Raw genomic sequence first — 17,413 nt, 5'->3', positions numbered from 1 at the left:
TTCATTCATTCATTCCCCACCTTTTTCCTGACAGGGACTCATGTTGGCATAGAGATAAAAATAAGAACAGCTAAAAACATTTTTAAAAACCCAATAATTAAAGACAATTAAACATTACAGCTATATACACACAAATACACACTTTAAAATATACAGATACTACAATAAAAACAGCATGGCACCAGCCCTTTCATCACAAGTAGTCAGTTTCCAAACTCAGCCATGGTCCTTCCCTCTTAGGAAGCAACACTCAGAAGAACACATTTTCACATTTCTGTACACCAAGGGTGGAGAAAATGTGAGCCTTCAGAAGTTGAGGGACTCCAGCTCCCATCTTCCTTGAGGGTTGGCTGAGCTGGCTGGGGCCGAGAACATCTAGAGTCTAACAATATCTGGAAAGGCTGAAGGTTCCCCAGTGTTGTCGTGAACCAGATCTACCTTTGAGAAAGGCAAGGATCAACAGTGTCAGCATTGCCATCGATGAGGCTGGGTTCTTCATCCCCCAGGGAAGGTTCATGAGTTGTATTGTCCTTCTGCCTCTTGGCATCTTTTTTGAACTGGAGGCTTCTTTCTGAGGTTGGAGGTCTGGGGCAAAGAAAGAAGAGAAGAGAAGCATGAGGCACTAAGTGAGCAGCGCTGGCTGAAGCAGGGAAGATACTCAGAACCCATAGTTTCGGAAAGAATCAAAATGTGGAAGCAACATTAGCCACAAAGTCTCTCATTCCAATGCCACAGTCTAGCATGAGCTCAGACGCCAGGCTCGCAAGGGCCACCAGCCCCAGCCTCAGTTTCCCCATTTCTAACATTCCCAGCATGCTTGCGCTCCTGTCTCAGTGACATCTACGCTGGTCATGTCCACAGAATGCAAAATGGCAGGATTCCCCAAGGATGTGCTCTGTGGGGAGCTGGCATCAGGCACCAGGCCCAGTGGCGGACCAGCTGATTCTCTGATCCTGCCCTCTACTAGCATATGAGCTCAGGACGCTTTTTCATGAGGGGGTGTGGGAGAGCTGAGGGAGTCTCCGTACTGGTACACACACACACACACACACACACACACACACACACACAGAGTGGAGCCAGTCGCTTTGCACAGGCACCAGTGGAGTCAAACACATGAGGTAGCTCACACCCTGATGAGAAGGCCGCTGTGGAATCCAAGCTGAAGAGTCAAGTGCATCTGCTTGTTTGTGTTTTTTGGACAGCAATGAGTGAGGAAGAAGGAGAAGACTGAAGAGGAAGAAGGACACAATTGCCCCCCTCCCGGGTGATCCAGGGCTACCCTGACCAGCTCTGGACCAATTCTAGATTCACCCAGAAAAGCTTGATTCTGTTCGGGATCCAGGAGCTATTCAGTCAGGATGCACAGTTTCAATGCCAACGAACATTTTAAACATACACATCTCCAGTGTGGTGTAGTGGTTAAGAGCGATAGACTCGTAATCTGGGGAACTGGGTTTGCATCTCCGCTCCTCCACATGCAGCTGCTGGGTGACCTTGGGCCAGTCACACATCTCTGAAGTCTCTCAGCCCCACTCACCTCACAGAGTGTTTGTTGTGGGGGAGGAAGGGAAAGGAGAATGTTAGCTGCTTTGAGACTCCTTCGGGTAGTGATAAAGCAGGATATCAAATCCAAACTCTTCTTCTTCTTCTAGACATATTCAAAGAGCTCATATTTAACTGATCGCTTCATCCAACGGCCAAATGACATGTGATCCAGGAGATCTCTGTTTCAAAACAGTCGATAGGGTCCCCTGAAATAGATGGGGACCCCAGCATCATCAAGGAAAGGCAGCTGTCCCCGTCCATGTTACTTCCCTCTGTCTCCCTCCATGTTGTTCCTCATTCCTCATCTCTGGTTGCTGATCTCTGGTTGCTATTTGTCGCCCTTGTGAGGCAAATAGCAGCTTGAAGGGGAGGATAAGCCCTCAATGATGTGGAAATGTGGAGAACTAAAGACTGGGGAAATGAGACACTGAGAGAAACCAGGGGGAGTGCTCCAGCAGGGAACTTGAAAGCAAAGACCTGAGCCTAGAAACACAGTGCAAATGCTAGTCTGGATGAGCTCTTTGTTGTGTGTTGTTGCACCTGCATAATAAATGCAAGAAACAGGAGAACGACCCGTCCCAGGACCCTCCTACTCTTGGCTGTGTTTTGTTCTGCAATAGTCACCCTGGGGGAAAACAGCCTCTTTTGCTCCTTTCTCTGAGATTGGGAGAGAAAGAGAGAGAAAAAAGCCTTCTTCAAAACCAGGGCAAGCCCAAGACATTTTGGTGCTTGAGGTAGAGCAGGAAATGGCGCGCGCACACACACACACACATGCATAGTACCAAAAGCAAGGCAAGTTATTTTGACACAACACCTTAAATGAGCTTTCCGCCTGAAGCAGCTCCCTCACCCTGCCCAATAGTAGGGTTGGCTCTGCTCACCAACCCTCAAAAGAACCTCCAAAACAACTGCTTACTAAACCTCTTCTTGTGAACCTTTACCGCTTTGGGTGGGGTTCAAAGTAAAGACAACTAAGACATTTTGGACGGTGTATGCACCACGCCTTTAAAACACATCTTAAGCACATTTTCTGCCCCAAGGAATGGTAGCTTGCCTCTTACAATTCAGAGCAGCTTTTTTTAAAAAAGGACCATTCACAGTATTTGGGGGGGGCGGGGGGATGTGCTTTAAATGTATGGTGTTACACACTACAATTCCCTGTCCAGACCCAGAATTTCTCCTGACCTGTCCGTTTCGACTTGCAGCGAGAGATGCACCTCTTGGTTGCCTCTGTCTTTCCGCCTGTGGTCCTGACCCTCGATGAGAATTCTGCTAAACACAGAAGGGGAAATAATAGACAGGAACCAGAAAAGCAGAAGTCTCTGCAAAACGTCTTTTGCAAGCAGGAGGAGGAGGTGGGGGGAGATGACTTTCTCTGGCATTTCCCCCTTCTATCATATCTGAAATCTCAAGATATCACAACTGAAGCTTGACATTAGCTTCACTCTGGGTAGATAAAATATAGTAGAACCCATTGTGGTGTATTGGTTAGGAAAGAGGTCAGTAAACTTTTTCAGCAGGGAGCCAGTACTCTGTCCCTTAGACCTTGTGGGGGGCCTTACTATATTTTGAAAAAAGAAGAAGAATGAATTCCTGCGCCCCACAAATAACCCCGAGGTGCATTTTAAATAAAAGGACACATTCTACTCATGTAAAAACATACTGATTCCCGGACTGTCCGCAGGCCAGATTTAGAAGGCGATTGGGCTGGATCTGGCCCCCGGGCCTTAGTTTGCCTACCCATGGTTAGGATGTTGGTTCAAATCTCCTGTTCAGCCACGATGTTTGCTGGTTGTTCTCAGGCCAGTCTTTCTACCTAACCCACAGCGGAGGGTTGTTGTGAGGATAAAATAGGTCAGAGCAGAGAAACATGTTTGCCAGCCTTAAACTCTTTGCGGAGGGAGGATTGGAATATTAATGCAATAAGCTGGGGGGGGTAAAGAAAATGAAATTCAATGCAGTAACCCTGGCCACTTTCACCATTGCTCTTCCCTCTAAATTTGGGCATTGTCAAATCCTGGTTCTTCTGACCCTTTAAAAAGGTTTGCTTACCCACACACACACACACACACACACTGCAAAAGTGCCATGCTTGGGAAACTCCAGGCACTGGCCATCTCAGTTGGCTCAGAGGCATCTAGCCATAAAAAACCCCCGAGCACATGCAAGAAGAAGAAGAAGAGTTTTGGATTTGATATCCCGCTTTATCACTACCCTAAGGAGTCCCAAAGTGGCTCACAATCTCCTTTCCCTTCCTCCCCCCACAACAAACACTCTGTGAGGTGAGTGAGGCTGAGAGACTTCAGAGAAGTGTGACTAGCCCAAGATGCAAATTGCCACATGCAAATATGTGCCATAGGCTTGTGCCCCAGGCAGCAAGTAGCTGGAAGCAGGGGGTGGGAATAAATGGACAGCTCTCCCTCATAACACCATTATTCAGGAACATCCAATGCAGCCGAATGTTGGAAGATTCAGGGCAGATAAAAGAATGTGGTGCATAAAGAACTATGGAACGCACTCCCACAGGAAGGAACCCTGTCTGTAAGCATAGATGGCTTTAAAAGAGAATTAGACAAATTCACGGAGGAGAGGGCTGTCAAAGGCTACTAGCCACAATGGGAGATATTCAGTTGCCACTGTCGAAGGCATCATGCCTCTGAATCCAAGTTGCTGTGAACCACAGCTTAAATGGGCATATAAGTTCCCTACCTTTACCATCAGAATTAAATCCACCATGGATTAGTCCAGTGGGTTGCTAGCTGCAACCACCTCCTGAATTTAGAGCACCAGAACTCTACGGTATGCTAATTGGGGGGGGGCAGCAGCCAAAGAGGCAGTGCCTCCGTGGGCTCCCCGGCACCACCACCACAGTCTCCCCTGCCTGGGTTGCATGGTGGCAGCTTCCAGCGAGATCTTGCCAAAAGCTGGCACTGCTTCTGGAACCATTTCTGCACCAGCAGCAGAGGCGGCGAGGTGCCCAAGGGGAGATGCCACCTGTGCCCAAGGCACCTACCTGTCCCCACCTTATGGGTGGGCTGGCCCAGGAGGAGGGGAGATGTAACTGGGAGTGGGAGGGAAAGAGGGGGCAGGATAGTCCAAATCCCATTTCGAAGCAGGCAAGAAAAACCATTCCATCCCACTTGCCTTGGTTGTGGAAAAGAAACAGCATAGAAGGATTTTGGCATGCTACACTTGTGAAGAAGAAGAGGAGGAGGAGGAGGAGGAGGAGGAGGAGGAGGAGGAGGAGTTTGGATTTGACATCACTACCCTAAGGAGACTCAAAGTGGCTAACATTCTCCTTTCCCTTCCTCCCCCACAACAAACACTCTGTGAGGTGAGTGGGGCTGAGAGAAGTGTGCCTAGCCCAAGGTCACCCAGCAGCTGCATGTGGAGGAGCGGAGACGTGAACCCGGTTCATCAGATTACGAGTCTACCACTCTTAGCCACTACACCACGCTGGCTCTCTTGTGGTTCTTGGGAACCATAGCTCTGTGCAGAGAATTGCATTGCTGTGGTGCAGTTGCTTATCTCCACACACCCAGCCTAGGAAACTGCAGTCACCTGGTTTCTTCGAGGAAACCAGGGCGGTTAAAACAATTTTAAACTGATAGCATAGATGTGCCCCCAGACATGAGTTAAAGGCAAAGATGAAAGTGGGAAATTCAGTTTTGAGGCAATGGCGCAACATGTCTGCACACAGATTGGACTTTCCTTGGTGAAAGGATGGTGTGACCATTGAGGAAGGCTGGTGACTGGATGGAAATTGCAAGATAGGCATGCAAATCCTGTCTCAAATCTGGTTTCATAATGCAGCTCTTGCTGCTTCAAAATGCCTCTGACAAAGCTCAGAACAAAGGCCACCAGGCCTGGCTCAGCAAGCCCACGAGAGAGAGCCCTGCGTCCAAATACTGGAGGTGGTCTAATTGGATCTACCTGCAGTCCCCTGCTTGAGACAGCAGGGTGGGCAACTGTGGGGAAAGCAGTGAGGTGACCCTTGAGATTTCTACACAGGGATAAAGAGAAGCCACGACTCATCCAATGTTGACCAACTTTCCGGTCATGTGCCGTGGTCCACCAATGGGTCAGCATGTGTCCTTTACACAGTCCACTCTTTGAAGGGCGGTCTGGTCCAAGTCTGATTTAAAGGTAATGCATAAGGAGCTGAGATTTAAGAAGGGCATGTATAAGAAATAGAAGAAAGGGGGAATCACGAAAGAAGAGTATACTGAAGCAGCCAACAGCTGCAGGGAGGTCAGGAGGGGAAAAGTCCAGAATGAGGCCAGGCTTGCAAGAGAGGTTAAAAATAGTATTAAAAGGTTTATTTGGCTATGTTCGAAGAAAGAGGAAGAACAAGCAAATTAGTAGGTCCTCAATGTGGAGAAGACAGAGAAATGCTGCTGGGCGACAGAGGAAACTGCTCAACACCTACCGTATTTTTTGCTCTATAAGACTTACTTTTTCCCTCCTAAAAAGTAAGGGGAAATGTGCGTGCGTCTTATGGAGCGAATGCAGGCTGTGCAGCTATCCCAGAAGCCAGAACAGCAAGAGGGATTGCTGCTTTCACTGCATAGCGATCCTTCTTGCTGTTCTGGCTTCTGAGATTCAGAATATATTTTTTCTTGTTTTCCTCCTCCAAAAACTAGGTGTGTCTTGTGGTCTGGTGCGTCTTATAGAGCGAAAAATACGGTACTTTGCATCTGCCTTCCAGACCCTCCAAATGTCCCTATTTTCCAAGGACGTCCCTGATTTAGAGAAGTCATCCTGGTTTCTGATTTGATCCCGGAATGACCCGCTTTTCCTTAGAATGCCCCTATTTTCATTGGAGAAATGTTGGAGGGCATGGAGTTATCTAACCCCCGAGCTGTTTGAAGGCAATCCTGTATAAGGAAGTTTGTTTTAACGTTTAAGGTTTTGTTATGTTTTTATATGTGTTGGAAGCTGCCCAGAGTGGCTGGGGCAACCTAGTAAGATGTGTGGGGTATAAATAGTAAAATTTTCCTTATGGAATGGGATGTCCCTATTTTCATCAGAGAAATGTTGGAGGGTTAGCAGCACCCAACCTGGCAATAACAGCATAAACAATGTAAGGAAGGAGCTGCAGCCCAAGATAGGAAAGGGGGTAGTAAGTGAACACTGAGCTATTTTAAAAGAATTCAAATCTCCAGGGCCTTATGAGCTGCACCCAAGGGAACCAAAGGAGCTTGTGGGTATATTCTCAGAGCCTCTGTCTATAATCTTTGAGAATTCTTAGAGAACAAGTGAGGTCCCTGCAGACTGGAGGCAGGCAAATGTTGTCCTCATCGTCAAAAAAGGGGAAAAAGAAGACAGGTAACTATCAACCTGCCAGCTTGATGTCAATACCTGAAAAGATCCAAGAACAGATAATTAAATGGCCAGTCTGTGAACGCTGAGAAAAATACGTTGTGATTACGAAGACCCAGCATGCGTCTGAGGCCTCTCAGGCCCAGGATGACAACTGTCTGCCGCCAGCTTCACACGATGGGGACAGCCTAACTTCTAAGCTCATGCCTGCTAATTCTTCATTCCAATCCACATGATGTCCAGGAGTGGGGACCAGTCAGACGTTTGCAGGGTGTCACCTTCTACACGGGACGTGGGTGGCACTGTGAGTTAAACCACAGAGCCTAGGGCTTGCCGATCAGAAGGTCGGTGGTTCGAATCCCTGCGACGGGGTGAGCTCCCGTTGCTCGGTCCCTGCTCCACCCAACCTAGCAGTTCGAAAGCACGTCAAAGTGCAAGTAGATAAATAGGTACCGTTCCGGCAGGTAGGTAAACGGTGTTTCCGTGCGCTGCTCTGGTTCACCAGAAGCGGCTTAGTCATGCTGGCCACATGACTCGGAAGCTGTACGCCGGATCCCTCGGCCAGTAAAGCGAGATGAGCGCCTCAACCCCAGAGTCGGTCACGACTGAACCTAATGGTCTCTTTACCTTTACCTTTACCTTCTACACATGACTCAGCATATTCCTTACCATCACTTCTGACTTGGATGGATTAAGGAATTCCCCCACCCACCCCTGCTGGCCCATCTTAAATCTGACCTTCACTGAACGGTCCCAGAACAGCGCTTTTCTTCTGGGGGAAAAACAGTACTGGTACTCACCATGAAGATGTTACGGTCAGTGCCACATTTTTAACCAGTGGAGGTTTTTTTTTCTAGGGGAAAAAAAGGTGTCAGTACTGAGTACAGCCAGAGAAAAAGCACTGCCAGAGCAGAATTCAAAAGTGCCACAACTAAAACAGGCATGAGGCATATTGGCATCATGAAGCAAAACCACGAAACTAACCGATAAAGACAGTATCAAAACAGCAGGAAGAACAGCAATGCAACAGGCAAGAAAATGCCCACACAACCAATGGTCTGGGTGAAGGTGACATATCTGCTTCTTCAGATATGTGGGGCTGAAATTTGGATGGGTTGAAAAAGATGGGGTTGGGCAGACCATGACATCCCTAACTCTGAATGCAAACGAGAGAGGAGACCCTGCTGCTCCTTCACCTGCCCAAATCCCCTTCCAGTCGAGGTAGGAATTTGGGGTGGCACCATTGCACCTTGTAGTCTGCTCTGCCAATTGTTACCCAGTTATAAAAATGTAACAAAACACCCAAGGTTCAGAACTTCCCCATGCAGGGCTGCCTTCAGGGGTCTTCTAAAAGTTGCACAGTTATTTATCTCATTGACATCTGACGGGAGGGCATTCCACAGGGCAGGCAGTGGTTAGAGTGCCAGATTATTAGGAACCCAGCGAACAGGGGTTCAAGTCCCCACTCAGCCACAAAGCTCACTGGGGGACAGTGCTCAGGCGCTGCCTCTCAACCTCATCTACCTCTCAGGGTTGTTGAGGGGATGAAAAGGGGAGGGGGGAACCATGTATGCCATCTTGAGCTCCTTGGAGGAAAAGGTGAGCTGTAAATGAAACAAACAAACCACTTACCTGGACAGCTTGAACATTCCAGGGGCATCTGCTTGCAAGGGACAAGAGACAAGAGAGAGAGACTCCAGTAGGCTTATGATGCTCTTTCTGACAGTAATCCCTTTTGCTTGGTTCAGTTCCTGTTTTATTTGCAAATTGAGCACAGGGCAAAGTTCCTTACAGAGAAAGGTGTTTTGTTTTGCCTTCCGTTTTTAAAACTGCACCAGTTTCACTGAAAGCAAGGAGCGTGACCTTGAAACCCACCTGCCCGTTGCAAACCTGAGGTCCGGCTGGCAGGACTCCAGTTGCATGAACTTTCTTCGTGCTCAGTCCCCAGCTCAGCAGGTCCTGCTGGTAGGAGCCCCCAGGCGCGATAACAATTGATTTCCAGGCATCCCCAAACTCGGCCCTCCAGATGTTTTGGGACTACAACTCCCATCATCCTTAGCTAACAGGACCAGTGGCCAGGGATAGTGGGAATTGTAGTCCCAAAACATCTGGAGGGCCGGGTTTGGGGGTACCTGATTTAGACACTAGCACCCCTTACCAGTGGCGCCGCTTCATGCTCTGGCACCGGGGGGGGGGGGCAGAGAGCAGGCGGGGGTGGGGCTGGCGCGTGTCCTGGGGGCATGTCGCGCATCGCCTGTGGGGGCGTGGCGCCCAGCGCAGGCGGGGGGGCAGCCGCGATGGCACACCACAGGGATTGTGCTGCCAGGGGCAGTGCGCTCCCCCTACACTCCTCTTCCTCCCCCAGTGCCCCTTACATACCCATATTATTGTTTTCCTATTTGCTTCCTGTTCTTTTCCATGCTTTTTCTAATTGTTTTCTTCGGGTGTTTTTTGTTTTATTGCGGAAGGCAATTAATAAGAAATAAATAATCATCTTTCACTATCCCAAGCCAGGTGTGGGCAACCTCAAGCCCAGGGGCCAAATGAGGCCATCTATGCCTCTCTGGTTCTCTCCTGGAACTCTCCCCACACCAAGCCCCTCCTCAGCCACACCCCCTTTGCCCAGGCCACACCCCTCTCCCTCCTTGATTTGCACCCTGCTTAGGTCTGTTTTCCTGGCTGGAATGCACAACAATGCCTCTTGCGTGCTGGCATGTGGGTGAGTGTAGAAACCAGCCTAGTTGTGCAAAGGTAAAATATACATTGGTTGCTCCAACCACTTTAGCTCTGGCCCTACTCAGCACTGGCATGTGGCCCTTAGAAGGCTAACCAAAAGTTAAGGTGGCCCTTGTGCTGGAAAAGTTTCCTCCACCCCTGACTTAAAGAAAAACATAGTGTTTATAAGGTTGCAAGGAAATCAGACACCTAGAACACTCTCACTCAGAAGTGGTTCCCCCGCTTCTTGCATATTCTGGAAATAAACATTCTGCTTTTTGTAAAAATTGGGGTTGCCATATTTCAAGCAGGGGTATTTTTGGCCAAAGTCGTTGAGCTTTTTCTAGTTCTGCCCCCAGAGCTATTTTTATGAAACATCAGCAAAAGCGGCATGGGCTGCCATACATCCAGATTTTCCCAGACATTTTACAGATTCCCACCCAGACACTGCTAGAGACAACTGGATTCCCGGATGCTTGCCAACCCTAGTAAAGAATACTGTTAGTTATTCGGGTGCAAAAGAAAGGTAAGGCCGATCGCTGAATTCTCGGTTCCTCAAACAGATGTTCCTCTGGGAACCGTCTTGTTTGTGGTGTGAAAAACGTCAATGTGAGGGATTTCAGCAACTTGGTTGGTTATTCAAATTAGATTTTCTCTTCCCCTTTGTGGGGAAGGTGGTGACAGTGACTGTAAGATGGGACGATTGAGGGAGAAAGTAGCCTCATTAAGCAAGAGCTGCTTTGATCAACAGAGATAAAGAGCTTGGAAATCAATGGCTGAAGGGGACATTTTAGTGTAGATTTGCATCCAGAATGCAGATTTGATAGTCAGTTGTCCATAGCCTCCAACATTTTACAGAAGAAAATAGTATTGTAGATTTCAGGGGTCTGCCTGTATGATCCCCATGGGTCCCTTCCAAAGTTAAAATCTTTAAGAGGAAACCTGCTATACCACTCACATTAGTCTTTTTGTAAGATAATGGTGTGAGCTGGCCAGTTAAGTACAGCCATTTACATATCCAAACAGGTTGCCCTGTTGCCATAGAGACAAACAGGTGGGCTTTTTCCCACCTCACCTGACTGGATGTTACATCATCCTAGGATAGAGAACTATAGACCAATGAAGGGTCCTTTCCATGAAAGGAATCAGATTGCATGCTTTTGTCTTAATGCAAAATATTTCAGGTTTTTGCAGAGTTTGGATTTTTGGATAATCAGCAATAACTCAAAGCAATCTGAGACATGTTTACGCAGAAGTAAGACACTTCTTACTAGGAACTGTGTTTAGAAGTGCAGTCTTAGCCACTGTATAAAGTGCTGAGTCATGGATTATGAAGTTTTTGTGCATGTTATCACATTGATGCGCAACCACCGAGCGGGGCGAGATTCCTGGGGTTCTGGGTGCTTATTCGGGGTTCATGTTTCCTTTGGAATGAGGCACAGCGGAAACTGCAGTGTCTTTATGATAGATGGTTTTTAGGGCTGCCATATTCTGAAGAGCAAAAAAGAGGAAGCCATGACGACTCTCATTTTAAATACCCCTGCTATATATAGGATATAGAAGCTGTGATATATTGCTGAGGGAGGGGACTGGAGAAAGGCAAGTCTTCAACCACTAGTTATGTCTATGTCTCATCCAGAAAGGAAAGCCGGAGACATTTTGGCAAATATTAAAAATCCACCCAGACAGAAATTTTACCCCTGAAAAAGAGGATGTGTCCTGGAATAAGAGGACACATGGCAACCCTAGCATATATATAGCCTGAGCCTACAGTGGAGGGGCTCACAGCATAAAACCCCAAGAGAGTCCGGTTTTCCCCATAGCTGCAGTCTTGGATTCAATCAGAAACCAAACATTGCTCTGATTCTCTGGCTTGCCAGCCTGTTGCTTTTCTGCTTCTAGCTCACATCACTCAATTCTCAACTCTCACCTTTTGTCCTACCTGCAATTGGGGGGGGGCTACCCTATTTCTGTCTCGCACAGAGCCCCTTCCTTTGTTCCCTTAGTGGTCCATTACCTAGGTTATCACTTCACCAGGAAACTAGCTTGGCTATGACAACAACTGGAAGGTGGCCCAGGCATTCAGCTGAACCCACGCCCAAAACACTCCTAACAATATCCTTAGCAGCAACCCTTACTTGCAATATAGGAACTATATATGAACTTCCCTATATTAGAAGAGAAGTCTGTTTTGTTCCCTTTATACCGCTGAGCTGAGGGCTGATGGGTAACGGACTGCTGCACAGAATGTATTTATAACTGGAGAAAAAATGGAACTGGGGACTTTTTTGCTCACAGTTAAATTATTAGCACAACAAGCTAGGGAGAAGTGAATCGTCATCAATTTTTGCTTCGATGACTGGCCAGTGTGTTAATCTTATATGCAAACTGCCATGAACTCTTCTTCTTAGGTTTCATCACCATTCATGATACTAGCATCCCCATTCCAGTATGACCCCGAAGAGATTGAATTGCAGGGCTTTTCCGTCAGCTAAGATGAAAGACCAGCAATGTTTGGTCCCGCCTCTTCTTTTCAGCTGGTCGTTACAGTGGTACCTCAGGTTAAGTACTTAATTCGTTCCAGAGGTCCGTACTTAACCTGAAACTGTTCTTAACCTGAAGCACCACTTTAGCTAATGGGGCCTCCTCCTGCTGCTGCGCCGCCGGAGTAAAATTTCTGTTCTCATCCTGAAGCAAAGTTCTTAACCCGAGGTACTATTTCTGGGTTAGCGGAGTCTGTAACCTGAAGCGTATGTAGCCCAAGGTACCACTGTACAAAAACTCTGCAATTTAAGGAATAGTGCCTGAGTTTGAGTTCTTCCTCCTTCCTCCCAATCCTTTTTTTCTTTTATGTCATGTCCTTTAAGATTGTAAGCTTGAAGGCAAGAGCTATCTTATCAATGTCATTTGTGAACGGCTTTGCAAGACTTTTCTTGGGGGCAGGCACTGAAATAATGGAATAAAATGCATTAAGCAAATAACTAAATGATAAATAATGCTGTCAGAGCTGCTTCAAGATCCTAGCTCACAGAGGATCACGCTAGCCAGCGGTCATTAAGTAAAAGTCTTTATTGAGTTACAGTTTCCATTCTCAAGCTGCTACTTGCAACTCTACGTCTAATGGCTAGATCGGCGAAGCTCCGTCTGAGTCTCCGCCCCTTGTGCACCAACTTAATATCCTAGCCCTGCTCCACCTTTTCCGCCTGACTGTCCTCCTCTGGGTCCCTCTACCCCCCGGGGTTTCTTCCTTCCTGGATTCTTCTGACGCTGACCCGGACCCTCCTGCCTCCTTGCGCCGGGCTTTAGGACCTGGTTCCCTTTCCGGGCTGCTTACTGCGCCGCCTTCCTCTGCATTTGAACTTGGCGCGCGCGCCCAGCCTTCCACTTTCCTCTTAACCGTTTCTTCGCTCCCCGATGGAGGTGTGGCCACTCCTGACTCATGCCCTCCCTCCTGTGGTGAGCTGCCAGCGCTTGCCCCCTGGCTCCCTCCTTCTTCCCTGCTCCCTGGTGGTGACGCTGGTCCCGATTTCCAACTGCTCTCCCCTGAGTCCCCTCTGGCTCTATCTTCCTGGGGTGCCCCCCTAGACTCCCCCTTTGCCCTGGCCACTGGTGCTCCTTTCTGTGAATCCTCTGATTCACTGGAAAGACTAGGAGATCTCGGGTCGTCGTCATCACTCATCTTTTCTTCTGCCTCCTCCCCTTCGCTCTCTGTTTCCTCCCTTGGCCTTGCCTCTGCTCCTAAACCCCTGACATCCATCCCCCCCTCGAAGCCCCCCATTCCCCCCTCCCCTCCTTCCGGTGCTGGAGCTGGGTGCTGCTGTTGCAAAGGGACGAACGTCGGATATCGTTCGCTTCCCGTGGCGGGCCTCCATCTGAAGTCTCTCGGGTCTTCCTCCCTGCTCTCGTCGACGACGGTCACCTCCGCTTCCATCTCTGTGCCGCCGTGCTCGAAACCAGGGTCGTCCCCGAAAACGTCCATGTCCGTTTCTCCCTCACTTCCTCCTGGCGGCGTTGCTCGTCCTGGACCTTCCTGCCACTTCCTGCGCCACTGCTCCTCTGGTCTATCGTCCCACCAATACGAGGGTTCTGAGGCAGATCCCGAGGGTGACCCCTCCGGGGAACGGGCGTCTCGTATCGGGTCCTCGTCCGAGTCAAACCCCCGGAACGTGCTGGCAGAAAGCGTTGGCGTGAAAAGCCAGTCGTCGAAAAAGTCTGCTGGCATAGGTCTATGTGGGAAGAGGGCATGAAACTCGTCTTTGAGTAGAGGTTCGTCCAAGGCGTAGCCCGGCACCCAGCTGTTCGCACTGGCCGGGGTGCCCTCCTTGGCGAGAAAGTATTCTACCCCCTCTTCCCCCCATCTGGAGTCCAAAATCTCCGTGACTTCGTTGATGCGCTCCTTCTGTGCCACTCCCGCGTGCCCTGTTCTGTCTCTGACCGGACTCGGCGCCGTTCCTGGTTCCTGGAACCTGTGCGGTGCCTTGTAGGGAGTGAGCACCGATCTGTGGAACACCGGATGCATTCTGGAACCCTCCGGAAGTGCCAGTCTGAAAGCTACCGGGTTGACCTGCTCTTCGACTTGGTAGGGCCCCAGTTGTTTATGCCCTAGTTTCTTCTTGGCCAACGACCTGGCCGGCACTGCGTGGGCTGCTAACCAGACCCAGTCTCCCACGTGGAGCTCTTCGCCAACCCTTCTGTGTCTGTCCGCTTGTACCTTGTATGCGTGTTTGGCCAGCTCCAGGTGGCGCCTCAGCTGATCGTGGACTTCCTGCAGCTCCGACGCGAACGCATCTGCCGTCTGCGGCTCCCCCTCCCCCATTCTTTCCAGTCCCGGGAAGGTTCTGGGGTGCCTCCCGTTGTTGGCGAAGAACGGCGTGACCCCCGTGGACACGTGCTTCGTGTTGTTGTAGGCGAACTCGGCAAGCGGCAGGTAATCCACCCACGTCGCAGGCTGTTGATTCGCATAGCATCTCAGGTACTGCTGCATGATGGCATTGACCCGCTCCGCTTGCCCGTTGGTCTGCGGGTGCCTCGCCGACGCCAGGTTGATCTTGACGTTTAGGAAGCCCATCAGCTTCTGCCAGAAATTCGAGATGAACTGCCGCCCGCGGTCGGACAGAATAGACCGTGGCAGACCGTGAACCTTGAACACGTGGTCTATGAACAGTTTGGCGGTTTGCTCCGCCGTGGCCACCTTAGCACACGGAATGAAATGGGCCATCTTGGAAAACAGGTCCACCACCACCAGCACTGCCGTCTTGCCCCTCGAGCTGGGCAGATCCGTGACAAAGTCCAGAGCCACCCTTTCCCAAGGTTCGACCGGAGTTTGCAGCGGTTCCAACAGTCCGGCCGGCGGTCTGTGCACTGGTTTGGCCCTCTGGCAGGTGTCACACCTCGCCACGTAGTCTGCGACCTCCCCTCTCATTCCAGGCCACCAGAAATCCCTGGCTACTAATTCCACCGTCTTCTCCTTGCCAAAGTGCCCGGCCGTGGGTGCGTCGTGCAGCTGCTGCAGCACCTTGGCGCGAAGGTCGTCTCCCGGCACGTAGATGGCCCCTTTACGGATGAGCAATCCATCTCGTAGCTGGAAACCGTCGGCCACAGCCTTGCCCCTTTGCACCTCTGCCATCTTTGCTTGCGCGAAGGAGTCATCCTGCAATGCTCGTCGCACCGCCTCCAGGTCCACGGTGGCCGCGGCGCACGCCCATACTGTTGGTGCGAAGATGTGCATGGCTGCTGCTGGCGTTGCGTCCTCCAGATACTGTGGCTTACGGGAGAGGGCGTCCGCCATGATGTTAGTGTCCCCCGGGACATACTCTATGCGGAAGTCGAAGTTCGCAAAAAACTCAGCCCAGCGTATCTGCCTCTGGTTTAGGAATTGTGCCGTGCGCCAGTGCTCCAGATTCTTGTGGTCCGTGCAAACCTGCACCGTGTGCTTGGCGCCGATCAGGAAGTGCCTCCACGCTTTGAACGCTGCATGAATGGCCAGCAACTCCCTGTCCCAGATGGTGTAGTTCTGCTCGGACTTGCTGAGCTTCCTGGAGTAAAACGCTCCCGGTCGCCACACCCCCTGCTGGTCCTTTTGCAGCAGGACCGCCCCCACGGCTCTGTCCGAGGCGTCTGTCTCCACCCTCATCGGCCTGCTGGGGTTGACGTGAAGCAGCTGCTCTTCCGACGCGAAGAGACGCTTGAGTGCCTGAAAGGACTGCTCCGCCTCCTCTGTCCAAACGAACTTCTTTTTCTTGGAGCTAAGCGTGTCTGTGATGGCCGCTGTCTGCATAGCGAAGCCCTTGATAAACTTGCGATAGAAGTTCGCAAAGCCGACAAACCTTTGGACCTCTTTCCGGTTGCGTGGGCTCTTCCAGTCCAATACCGCTCGAACCTTGGCGCTGTCCATGGCGAGCCCCTTGTCAGACAACTTGTAGCCCAGAAAATCCACCTCCGTCACGTCGAATTGGCACTTCTCCAGCTTGGCGTAGAGCCTATGTTGCTTTAGTCTGGTCAGCACTTCCTTGACGTGCCTGTCATGCTCCTGCTGCGATTCCGAAAAGATCAGGATGTCATCTAAGAAACAGACGCACGTCTTGTAGAGAAGTCCCGCCAACACGTGATGCATGAAAGCTTGAAAAACGTGGGAGCCATTTTGCAGTCCAAAAGGCATAACTCTGTATTCGTAGGTACCCAGTGGCGTGAACATGGCCGTCTTCCACTCATCTCCCTCCCGCATGCGAATGAGGTTGTACGCCCCTCGCAGGTCTAATTTGGTGAACACTTTTCCCTTCCGCACCTTCGCCAGGAGGTCGTCGATTCGGGGCATGGGGAAGTCCGACGGCTTGGTCACACTGTTTAAAATGCGATAGTCCACGACCAGTCTTTTTTGGGGCGTGTCTCGCTTTTTAACAAAGAATACAGGACTGCCCCCCGCTGCCTTGGACTCTCGGATGAAACCGCGCTCCAAATTATGATCGATGAACTCTTTGAGTTCCTGCAGCTCGTCCTCCGACATGGAATACAGTTTCCCTTTAGGCAGCGCCGCCCCCGGCAGCAGGTCAATTTTGCAGTCATATGGTCTGTGAGGGGGTAGCCTGTCCGCCTCCTTCTCGCAGAAAACTTCCAAAAATTCTGCGTACTTGTGGGGAATCGCTTGCAGCGTGCCTAGCAGCAGCTGTGACTCCTCTTCCTCTCCTTCCTGCCGGTGCACGATGCAGTGTTCAGCACAAAAGGAAGAGCCGAAGACCAGCTGCCTCTGGTACCAAGCCAGCGTTGGGCTGTGCTTGTCCAGCCAACTCATTCCCAATACAATGGGCGTATCCGATAGTTGAGTGACATTGAAGCTGATGATTTCTTTGTGATTCCCAAGTCGCATCGCCATTGGCGGCGTCTGCTTCACCACTTGCCCCCCTAGCAACTCCCTGCCATCCACCGTGACAACCTGCAGGGGCAGTGTGGCCGGCAGCAACTGTATAGCGTGCTTGTCGACAAAGTCCTGCCCTATAAAGTCCGCGTTGCTGCCCGAGTCCACTGTGATGGGCACGTCCATGGTGATTCCATTGGGCAGCTGGAGAGATGCGGTGAGCCTCACCACTGGTTTGGGCGGGAGGGGGTTCACGGGCTGTAAAATCTCTGGGGACTGCGGCACTAACACGTCTGGCTGGGCCCCAGGGCCTCTTCCTCCAGCCAGACTGCTTCGTTTCCCTGCTGTGTTCCTCCTTGCTGCGTTGCTGCAGTCACCATTGCCGAGGCTGCAGTGAGCTTGTGGAGCCTCTGGGGACACTCTTTCGCCATATGCCCTGGCTCCCCACAGACGTAACACTTCCTGTTCCCTCTAGGA

General features: G+C 50.5%; 1 long non-coding RNA gene and 1 pseudogene across 2 annotated transcripts in view; both read right to left on the bottom strand.

Annotated features, from left to right (window-relative positions):
• Window positions 1-17,413, bottom strand: part of LOC308590124 (chemerin-like receptor 1 pseudogene) — a 284,026-nt pseudogene that overhangs the window by 171,424 nt on the left and 95,189 nt on the right. The gene's annotated exons all lie outside the window — the stretch shown is intronic.
• LOC308590169 lies at window positions 421-8,539 on the bottom strand. The gene is made up of 3 exons (XR_014009697.1): window positions 8,503-8,539; window positions 2,734-2,817; window positions 421-585 (listed from the first exon to the last, which is right to left on the bottom strand). It is a non-coding gene; the product is annotated as an uncharacterized lncRNA (long non-coding RNA).

The sequence above is a fragment of the Podarcis bocagei genome, assembly GCF_964188305.1.
Source record: "Podarcis bocagei genome assembly, chromosome: 7".
NCBI classification, from domain to species: domain Eukaryota; kingdom Metazoa; phylum Chordata; class Lepidosauria; order Squamata; family Lacertidae; genus Podarcis; species Podarcis bocagei.
The sequence above is the reverse complement of the archived record's forward strand: the minus strand, read 5'-3'. Positions and strand labels throughout refer to the sequence as shown.